This window comes from Haemaphysalis longicornis, unplaced genomic scaffold (genome assembly GCF_048455015.1).
Source record: "Haemaphysalis longicornis isolate Haplotype H1 unplaced genomic scaffold, Haemaphysalis longicornis Haplotype H1 scaffold_7, whole genome shotgun sequence".
Classification (NCBI taxonomy): Eukaryota; Metazoa; Arthropoda; class Arachnida; order Ixodida; family Ixodidae; genus Haemaphysalis; species Haemaphysalis longicornis.
In genome coordinates, this window is record NW_027526422.1 from 24738473 (window position 1) to 24750340 (window position 11868).

The window sequence follows — 11868 nt, forward strand, 5'->3', positions numbered from 1 at the left end:
ACCGTCACGCATGTAGGAACCGCGGCGCCAGTGGCAGCGGCTAGGAGGAGGAGAGGGAGTAGAAAGAAGAGGAGGAAATACTTTCAATGAGCATTATAAACGGCCCATGGGGTCCAGGGGAATGGTTCCTTCTTCACTGGAACACATATGCAGCCCTCGCCGCCTGTGCTCTGGCCACCAGCAACTGCTGGGTAGGCTGAGGGGATCTGGATAGCAGTACCTCCCATTGCCGTACTTGGGAAGTCGACGGGAAGAGGGGATGCTGCTCAGGGCTAAATTCGCACACTCCGATTATGTGGCCGAGTGTGTACATACTTCTGAGCAAAATTTACATTCCGGGTTGTAGAGATTCGGGTACATTGGTATGGTGTATTGCATTGGTACTGGTATAAATAAGTACGGTATTGGATAACACCGCTATCTTTTCTGCGTTTAATTTATGTTTGTGAAGAAACCCGTTAAACATTGTTCTCTGCTAAAAATGTGCGCTGTACCATTCTCCTCTCCAATGCCCGTTGGGCCATGAGGGTGCATGAAATAAATAAATGAAAAATAAATGAGCACTAAGAGAAGACGTGTCGGGTGTGAAAAGGAGCCGGATCGTGTAAACCGTGATGCAGTTTGTTGCAGTCGTTGCACTCGCCCACGTCGTCTTCATGCTGCCATCGGACTTGGCTGTCAGACTGCCGGATCTTCTCCAGCTCCACCTGGGCCCCGAATAAGGAAAAACAGATGAGAACGGTCGTTTCTCTCTAGCCGCGTTTACATGAATGCGACAGAATGCGATAGCAGCGCGTCAGATTTCCTAGCGCATCGCGAGTAATGCGATGCGCTAGCGTTTGCATGTAGCGCATTACCCCTGGTGCGATGGTGGCGCCATACGGTGTCGCGCATCGAAGGTAAAGCAGCGTTTCTGGCGCTTCCGAAGCTTCCGGCACGGCTGGTTCTGTTCTTTTTTCAGGACTCGCATCTTCTGGCGTCTTACACTCTATTTAGACGTTTTTAAATGCAAAGCTGCATTTGCAGGGCTTCCTTTTCTTGTCGACATAATTTCTAATGCGATGCGCTCGCGTTTACATGCACTTCGAAAGTCGACTTACGCGTCTCAATCCACCCCGGTCTGGCGCATTAATGCGACGCGCTTTCCTAGCGCATTAGCCCCGTTTACGTGGATGCGATGCGCTAGAAAATTGATGCGATGCGATGCGATGCGCCACTTGTCGCATTCATGTAAACGCGGCTTCTCAAAGCCACGAAGGATGGCTTAAGGGGGAACAGTAGTCTGAGAAATTTTTAACATGCTTTTTCAAGCTGTTTAAGCTTGAGCCCGGCCAGGTGGCGTTCGAAAAAAAAAAAGAAAATACCGAACGCACGACAGTGTGAGCGTTCTTTGCTTTCCAGCGTAACGGCGCACGAGAAGACTAAGGCGAGTGAATGTCCCTGCAAGTCCTGTTGGCCGTCTCTGAAAGTAAGCCGATGATTGGGGTGCGCAGATTTTCCAGATGTCTGGCCGGACAACGATTTTCTGGAGTATCTCGACTTGTACATGACGGGGGCAGCTTAACGTCCACCCTTCGACAACTCAGTACACACAGCGTGACAGACTCACGTGATAATTTCCACTGACAACCCAGTGGTTCGCCAATGGGGTTTCGCTACGGCTTCCCATAAGACAATAAATTATCCTGTGAACGGATTCACAAAAGCCAACGCAATGGGCCTCGCAAAAGGTATCTAGAATGTAACGCACACTAAACCCACGTTGTAACAAAATCGGTTTATTCGAAATCTCCATGCACTCGAAGCGTTTCATGATCGCGCTTATACATAACAATGAAAACGAGCCATCTCTGCTTTTAACAAAGTATCGCTTATTACAAGGCAAGCTTTATGTACAGCAAACTGTGTTATAACCAGAGTTTACTTTTACTGTATCTGGTTCCGCCCCACCCCCTCCCTTCGCTTATCGGGAGAGAGAGTTTCTGGGAGTTGGTCGTACATCTGATCTGTCATTGAATTGCTGCTACAGGTTGCCGTCATTCTGCAATAACTTTGGACGCTAAAACGCCCAGGAAAGATGGCCGTTTATTTTTATGTAATCTCTTGAAGCAAGCAATAGAATTATTGCACTCTAGTGCTTTGGAACGACGAGTGTGACAAGCTACGAAATACTTCAAATAGCTTCAATGTACTTGGACCTTGGTCTTATGTCGAGTTTTACTTTCCAATTCGGGGTAGGCTAAAAATGAAGAGTCCACAGATGCAGTGCAAGTCACGAGGAACCACTAAGCGTGATTAATAGCCTCTATATTTAACAAAATATCTTCAACAACAAAACAGTGTCTGCCTTTTAACACACTGTCAGTAATGCCACAAATTTGGTAATTTAGTATTTCAGATTCCATTTTTTCTCTGCTCGCTCATTCACAGCCTCTCGCTCTTCCCTTTACCTAAATACTTTTCTCCATCTCACGCAATGAAAAAAAGATGACTCTTATCTAATTCCTGAAATAGAGAAAAAAACAAACACCAACAAAGGCAATAAAACGTTTTTCACTTTCAGCCTTACAACTCCGGCCATTTCGATGAGGCCACTGTGCTGAAGAAAATGCCGCGCTTGTACCGTCACATTTCGCCCGGTCTTACGCTCTCTTCAGCTCGTCTGGACAGACTGATTACGTAAAGGGAAAAACGAAAAGTACTTCCAGGCAACGGAAGATAATTGGCTGTTCCACCCCCTTCGCTCCCCAACCCGTTGCAGCATCTATTAGGTTGGGCTGTTTTAATTTTCCCGCCGAAGTTGGCGTCCCCTTGCTTCGGAACACGCAATTTTTACCATCTTTTCCCTTAGCTTCGAGCTCCCATCGGAACGTTCTCTCGGAGCGGCCAAGTTGAATGAATAAGAAATGATCGGGAAACCAGCTTTTTCATTCGGCATGCACCGGAACACTCCGCTTTTTTTATAATCGTCCTTTCCTAGATTAAATTACAGCTACGGGACAAAAACTACGACCTGCTTGCCTTCGCTCCGCCGTCTCGGCTTGTCCGCCCAGCTTTTATACGTGAGGAGCATTTGATTAGTACCGCCCACGGCTAGTATATAAAAAACCAGAGAGAACAGACGGCGAAAGTGTTTTACTAAGCATCCTTCTGAGTGCACCCCTCAAACATTGTTTTTTTCATTTGGTAGAAAGCACTTATAGCTAGACCTACCGTGTTCACTTCCGACGCTCTCTCTCTCTGTCTCTCTTTCTGTATATATATATATATATATATATATATATATATATATATATATATATATATATATATATATATATATATATATATATATATATATATATATATCGCGAATCCGAAAATGGGAAATGAGGGGCTCCGTGAAATAAGACAGAAAATAAGGGTTGGCAGTCAAGAAAACCTCGGAAAGCAAAGGGGAGGTTGTGGTGGGTCATAGAAAGAGATGAAGAATTTTTTGAGTCGAAAAGAAAGTGGTGAAAAATGCCCGCCGGGTGGGATCCGAACCCACGACCTCCAGATCCCACCCGGCGGGCATTTTTCACCACTTTCTTTTCGACTCAAAAAATTCTTCATCTCTTTCTATGACCCACCACAACCTCCCCTTTGCTTTCCGAGGTTTTCTTGACTGCCAACCCTTATTTCCTGTCTATATATATATATATATATATATATATATATAAATCTAGAGAAAGATAAAGTTCATAAAGCGCGCAGAAATAGTATAAGTAAAGAGTCGGATACACAGCAAGAACAATAACCAACAAGGTTTACTTACGTAGCGGCAACGGGACTTGTCTTCATCAGAGTACAGTTACATGATTTTGCTGTCACAAACATTGGGAACACATTTCTTATATAGCTTTGCAGAAAACTGTGAGGAGGAGGAGGAGCTGTTTCGGAAACGGAGAGTATGCATTCAGTCGGGCTACGCCTCTGATACAACAACAACAACAACAAAAAAACAAAAACAAAAGGGGGGGGGGGAGCGAGAGAGAGAAAGGGGTCGTATTAACAAAGCAGCGTTCAAGGTTGCACCATGACGGGGCAAGGTATGCGTCGTGGGCTGCAAGTTCACACAATGCGGGAAACTGGGTTTCAAAAGTAAGGGAAGAGTATACAGTAAGGTATTCAGTGGCTGGGGAGACTGGTTGGGGCGGAAGCGAAGATGGGTGTGCCCCCCGCGGATGAAGAGAATAGATACAGGGCACAAAAGAGCATTTCACAGAAGCTAGCAACTTAACAGGAAATACGTAGGGTCACAAAGGGTTAAACATGGATAGATCACAAAGGGTTAAGCATTCTTAAGTGGTGGTGGGAACGAGGCGTCCTTGTCCAGGAGATATGGCATTGTTGAGCCGCATTAGGCTAATAAAGCTGCTGTATTTGGAGAGTTTCTGCGAATTCTGATGGGAAAATCAAGGGTAGGATTAATGAACATAGTTATAAAAATTATGAGGCCGCCAATTTTAATCGAGGGTTTTCCGTTAGTTTTCCGTAACTTTCATTAATCCCAAGTGTGGCTGACCCAAACTTATAAATGCGATAAGATTCCCGAACCTCGCTGTCGTGGTGCGTTTTGAAGGCGGATTCTAAAATCGTTGCTTTAAGATGTTCAAATGCATGCCCGGGACTGTTCACATGTCTTGACAGGGGCAAATAAGGGCAGCTTTTTGCATGAGAGCGGTGATTATTGAACCGTATTCGGAAGGGTGTTTCAGTTTGGCCGATATATTGTTGCCTACAAACAGTGCACCCTAGAAGGTATACGAAATTAGCGGAGTCACAGTTAAAGTTACCTTTTATATTTACGTAGTAGTCTGAAGCCGTGCTGGTGGCGCACTGTGTAGTGGTCATATGTGGGCATACTTTACATCGGGGTTTATTACAGGGCATGCAGCCAGTAGTTTCCGGTCGGTTGATACAAGAGTTATTAAGAAAGTCGCGTAAATTCTTATTACGCCGGTAGATAACACGTGATGGTTCGGGGAATATGCTTTTTAAGCGGTCACTTTGCATTAGGATATTGTGATGTTTCTTTAGTACGGTTGACACTCTTGGAGCGGAAGATGAGTGGGTTAAAACTAAGTTAGTTTCCGGGTTTCCATTCGGGGATTTTTTCTTACAAATTTCGTTACGGTCTAATTGGTTGGCTGGCACAATAGCGTCGTCGATACCTTTTTCCGGGTATTTTTTATTCAGGAGGGCGGTCTTGAGTTCTCGACAGTTTGAGTCAAAGTCGGCTTGGTTTGAGCAAATTCTCCTAAATCGGTGGGCTTGGCTGTAAGGTGTTGCTGTCTTGCAGTGTCTGACATGGCTACTTCGGAAGTGCAAATACTGCTGCGTGTCTGTCGGTTTTCTATACAATTTAGTTTGAAGCCGACCTTGGGAGGTAGTAACGGTGACGTCCAGAAAGTTTACACTGTGTTTCGAATAGGAATGAGCAAGGGAAATACTAGGATGGGCTAGGTTACATGCCTCAATGAAGGTGAGGAGCTCCGCCTCACCGTGTTGCCAGATCATGAATATGTCATCAATATACCTTTTATAGTACATTGGCTTTAAATTTTGTCAAGAAAGTTTGATTCGAGGTGAGCCAACCAATTAGACCGTAACGAAATTTGTAAAAAAAAAGCCCCGAACGGTAACCCGGAAACTAACTTAGTTTTAACCCAGTCATCCTCCGCTCCAAGAGTGTCAACCGTACCAAAGAAACATCACAATATCCTAATGTAAAGTGACCGCTTAAAAAGCATATTCCCCGAACCACCACGTGTTGTCTACCGGCGTAATAAGAATTTAGGTGACTTTCTTACTAACTCTCGTATCAACCGACCGGCAACTACTGGCTGCATGCCCTGCAATAAACCCCGATGTAAAGTATGCCCACACATGACCACTACACAGCGCGCCACCAGCACGGCTTCAGACTACTACGTAAATATTAAATGTAACTTTAACTGTGACTCCGCTAATGTCGTATACCTTCTAGAGTGCACTGTTTGTAGGCAACAATATATTGGCCAAACTGAAACGCCCTTCCGAATACGGTTCAATAATCACCGCTCTCATGCAAAAAGCTGCCCTTATTTGCCCCTGTCAAGACATGTGAACAGTCCCGGGCATGCATTTGAACATCTTAAAGCAGCGATTTTAGAATCTGCCTTCAAAACGCACCACGACCGCGAGGTTCGGGAATCTTATCTCATTTATAAGTTTGGGTCAGCCACACTTGGGATTAATGAAAGTTACGGAAAACTAACGGAAAACCCTCGATTAAAATTGGCGGCTTCATAATTTTTATAACTATGTTCATTAATCCTACCCTTGATTTTCCCATCAGAATTCACAGAAACTCTCCAAATACAGCAGCTTTATTAGCCTAATGCAGCTCAACAATGCCTTTTGTCCTGGACAAGGACGCCTTGTTCCCACCACCACTTAAGAATGCTTCACCCTTTGTGATCTATCCAAGTTTAACCCTTTGTGACCCTACCTATTTCCTGTTCAGTTGCTAGCTTCTGTGAAATGCTCTTTTGTGCCCCGTGTCTATTCTCTTCATCCCCGGGGGGCACACCCATCTTCGCTCCCACCCCAACCAGTCTCCCCAGCCACTGAATACCTTACTGTATACTCTTCCCTTTCTTTTGAAACCGCGATTGTCCAGTTTCCCGCATTGTGTGAACTTGCAGCCCACGACGCATACCTTGCCCCGTCATGGTGCAACCTTGAACGCTGCTTTGTTAACACGACCCCTTTCTCTCTCTCGCACCCCACCCCCCTTTGTTTTTTTTATTTTTTTTGGTTGTTGTTGTTGTAACATAGGCGTAGCCCGACTGAATGCATACACTCCGTTTCCGAAACATCTCCCTCTCCTTCTCACAGTTTTCTGCAAAGCTATATAAGAATAGTGTTCCCAATGTTTATGAAAGCAAAATCATGTAACTGTACTCTGATAAAGGCAAGTCCCGTTGCCGCTACGTAAGTAAACCTTGTTTCTTATTGTTCTTGCTGTGTATCCGATATTTTACTTATACTATATATATATATATATATATATATATATATATATATATATATATATAATATACAGGAAGAAATGCCGGCAGTCTACAACACCAAAGAAGGAGTAGGGGAATGGTTAGAATATTTTTTACCGTTAGTGACGTTACATTATTATTTATTATTATTAATTACGTGAGAAAGAAAGAAAGAAAAACACGCGCCCAGAGTGGGGACCGAACCCACGCCTTTCGATTAGATCTCGAATGCCTTACCAATTCGGCTATCTGGGCGACTGTGTTCCGCTTCACTTTCTGGGGTATTTATATATACTACAACTGTATCTGACGCTTGAGGGTGGTAGCCAGCGCCACTCAGACTACACGGGGAGAAGGGGACCTTCTTTTCAACCCCCGGGGCGTGACGCGAACGTCTACAGCCTGTCATAAGCGGGTAACTGGCGGGAAACCCTCTTATGCTACTATGGCATCAAGGCTGCCAGAACCGAGGCCCTCGCTAAGCTTTCGCATGATAATAGGGTTTGTAAATGAGGGGCTCGTTAGAAATACAGGAAGAAATGCCGGCAGTCTACAACACCAAAGAAGGCATAGGGGAATGGTTAGAATATTTTTTACCGTTAGTGACGTTACATTATTATTTATTATTATTAATTACGTGAGAAAGAAAGAAAGAAAAACACGCGCCCAGAGTGGGGACCGAACCCACGCCTTTCGATTAGATCTCGAATGCCTTACCAATTCGGCTATCTGGGCGACTGTGTTCCGCTTCACTTTCTGGGGTATTTATATATACTACAACTGTATCTGACGCTTGAGGGTGGTAGCCAGCGCCACTCAGACTACACGGGGAGAAGGGGACCTTCTTTTCAACCCCCGGGGCGTGACGCGAACGTCTACAGCCTGTCATAAGCGGGTAACTGGCGGGAAACCCTCTTATGCTACTATGGCATCAAGGCTGCCAGAACCGAGGCCCTCGCTAAGCTTTCGCATGATAATAGGGTTTGTAAATGAGGGGCTCGTTAGAAATACAGGAAGCAATGCCGGCAGTCTACAACACCAAAGAAGGCATAGGGGAATGGTTAGAATATTTTTTACCGTTAGTGACGTTACATTATTATTTATTATTATTAATTACGTGAGAAAGAAAGAAAGAAAAACACGCGCCCATATATATATATATATATATATATATATATATATATATATATATATATATGGGATCCGGACAGTTTATCGAAAGCCGTTTTATCGAAAGTGTTTTTCTCGGCCTTTTCGAGTAACATAATTTGCAGTACGTTTTTTTAATTTCCTCCTCGCTATGTAATTTGCAAATCTTGTCTCTACAGCAGGCCTATTTAAAAACATTTATAGTCTGTCTTCTAATTGACTTTTATTTCCTGCGTGTTTTTTTTTGTTTGTTTTTGTGATGCGAAAAATATGTCACCAGAATTTTTTGCTGTTTTCATTGCGCAACTGGTACTGCCATAACGAATCTCCTTGTGTCTCTATCCCCTCTGATCCGAAGCATATCGCGGCATTGTGGCGTATTGATTAAAATGCCTCGATATGCTTCGTACCTTTTTGTATAAACCGCTTTTGTGTCGACACATAATCTAATTATTTCGCCGCGTATGTTGTGCATAAGTCAGGCACTTCTTGGCGCTTGAGGGTCCAATGTCAAAAACCTAACTGGAACGCTAGCAAAAGTCTCTCCCGATTTCTGCATTCCTAATTCTTAATGGGATCTGAGTTCAGTTGCTAAGAGGTTACCAAGCCTTGTACTACTGTTCTCGTTGCCTTGCATGAACTAACGAGAAAAACGTGAGGTACAAAATTGTCACCGTACTGCAGGTTGGTTCGTTTTCATCTCCCTCTTGTTGCACCCCAGCATGTCTGCTGGGGTGCATGCTCTTGCCTTTTTATCAGAAGGCATAAAAACAGTAAGATCAAAATAGTAAACACCGAAAATGGAGAAATCATGAAGGTCTACTCAAAATACAGCGTCGTGACCCGATTACCTCTAAATAAAAATGGAAAAATTAAAAAAAATGAGAACGAGCAATACTATGGCCCGTGCGATTATACCTGAACAAGGCACACAAAAAACCAACAAAATGCGCTGCCTGGTCGGGTGTGTTCCTCCAAGGCCACCACGAAAACGTAAGGTTGGTGAATCAAAAGAGGGGCTAAGAGTGTTGACGCAAAAGTAGAAAATTATACGAAATCCTGTATTTTTTTTATTTGAGCATGATTAACAAAAAACGTAAATTGTGATGGGATGGACAATTGTCCAGCTGTACTAGCTTACGAGTTTCCCTAGTGCGAGATGACCTCTGACGACTTGTCCTACTTGACGAGTTCACCTATGACGAGTTGGCTGTGACAGGTTCCCTTGTGACGATTCTCCTAGACTCCACCACCTCTGTTGGGGTCTCACTATCACTGTCGGAACCCCCCTGCTCCAGTCACATAGCACTAATCTTTCAGAAGTTCTTGGCCCAACATTTCTCCAGATGCAAACAGTGTGACCCCAAGGTCCGAGTAGGAGTCGCGGGTAAACCACGTGACTAGAACAATTGTGGGGTACAAGACTCTGGATCACGTAATGATGAACCATGGCGCAAGGGATATATTTTTCAACACTAACCTAAACACGCCGGTACACATCTAAGGAATATTGCGCACGGGGTTCGGGTTGGTACTATAGGGGCAAATTCTGTAATATAAACAAGGGGGTCATACATGCTTGAGTGAAATCAATAAAGACTCGAAAAATAAAAATAATTTAATAGAACAAAGGTTATCGAAAACACTGTAAAGGCGCGTCAACATATATAGATAGGTTTTTTATGTAATGCACGTCAGAGAGAATGTAGGAGGAAGGTCACTGCAGGTTAGGTTAATGCGATGGCCAGTTAAACAAAATAAACCCCGAAAATTACAATGCAAGCCGCAAAACCGCACTTTCGATAAAACGGACTAGGTGGTTCGATAAAACGGCGTTCGATAAACTGTCTGGGAACCATATATATATATATATATATATATATATATATATATATATATATATATGAGAAAGAGAGAGAGAAATCCGACACTTCCTGAATGAAGGAAATCATGAAGCCAAAAACTGTTCCTTGGAGGCTTGATGTTTGCATGTTATGCTTACTTCGCGCATAATATCGGTTCGCGTAAATTCATATCAGAATATCGGGGGCTTATTCGTAGGTAAAGAAGAAGGGGCTGTCCTCTAAAGCTGACATAAAGAAGATAAGAGAGAAGTTAATTTTTTTTGGTAAATTGCTCAGTTTGGGGAACGTTGCCTCAACAGAGCAATTCCTTAGCTGAAGTGGCTGCCGCCGCCTGACGGGCGAGTTCTCTAATATCCCCGCTCATCAGGTTTAGAGTAGCACTGGCCACAAGAAGCTGCCGGTCGGCTATTTTTCTCGACGATGCCCCGTGCGTGGAGGTAAATCACCGATACCATGACGAATCAGGCTCAGAAATCGTCAGCATGCAGGCGGATTTCTAATATGGGAAGTCAGGCATAGAACAGATGCAAAACAAGCAGTTTGATTGTTGACCAAAGGAAATCGAAACCGCGGAAAATTCCAGACGTTCACCCAGAGGTGATCATGTGGGACTAGTGAATGAGTAGGTGGGTGAGTGAAACTCATCACTGAGGATCGCCAGGTCAAGCTGATATAAAAGTATACAGAACGAATATAAACTATTGGAACCAAGGGTAATGAACAAAACAGAGACAGAGATGAAATAAACGAATTCGGACTGCAGAAAATATGAAGAATCAAATAGCAACAGATTGAGAGGCTCGACTCTGGCGTAGCCACTGGTGCGGGGAAAACCCCGCACCCTTTCAGCAGCCACTCAAGAGATACGGCGTCCCACTGCCGCCACCCCATTTCTCTGATTAGTACCGCTAGGCAAATACTATTCCGTTTTCTTGCTCCGGCCAGCGATCGGCTCTACACACGCGAGCAGTCAGCTCAGACGGTGCAACAGGCGCACACACAGCTGACAGGTACACGGATGGAGTGCATACGCGACCTGCGACAAAAGACACTTTCACAACATTGTGGCAGCGTTTCAGCCATGGAGCACAATCGACCTGAAAAAGGGGGAAGTGGCCGTTTTGAACGCTTTGCGCAAGGAGAAATAGAAAGAGGCCCGTTGATGTGAACAGTGTGCGGATGTATATTCCTCCTACTTGGTCAATATACCTTGCATATTGTTTCACGGAAAGACGAGGTCGTAAACGCGATTACCTACGCTTATCTAGTCACAAAGAGGAAGCAAACTAACCATATTATAGGCGTTGCTTAGACGGCTTCATTTTCTAAGCGCGGAATGGCGTTGATCCTTTTGTCCTACTATATAACCCTACAAAGTTCAGTAACAACAACAATGAGTCTAATTCTAGCCCGAAACATTATCAGCCACGTCCCAGTGCACTGAAGAAGACCGGGGAAAAATGCAGGAGGTGTTACCTCCAAAGAATTGCGCACAGAGTCCAGATAACGTTAACAGCATTGACATGAGGCCACCTTGTTAGCGACTGCTTCCGCGTGCTCAACAGCCTGCCGTGAGGTTTTGAAACGGGACCGAGGCCGCATAAAACCCTCGCTGCTGTATAACGACTGCTTCCCGCGTGTTCCTTGGTGTGCACAGTTCGCGGAAGGACAATCAACAAAAACAGCCCAGGGCTCACTTATATCGGAGTGCCTCCCGTACGTGTCACAGAGGCTGGGTGCGATGTGCCTTTTCCTTGATGTCATTAGGAGCCCGGCACACGGGCTTTTCGCCAGTA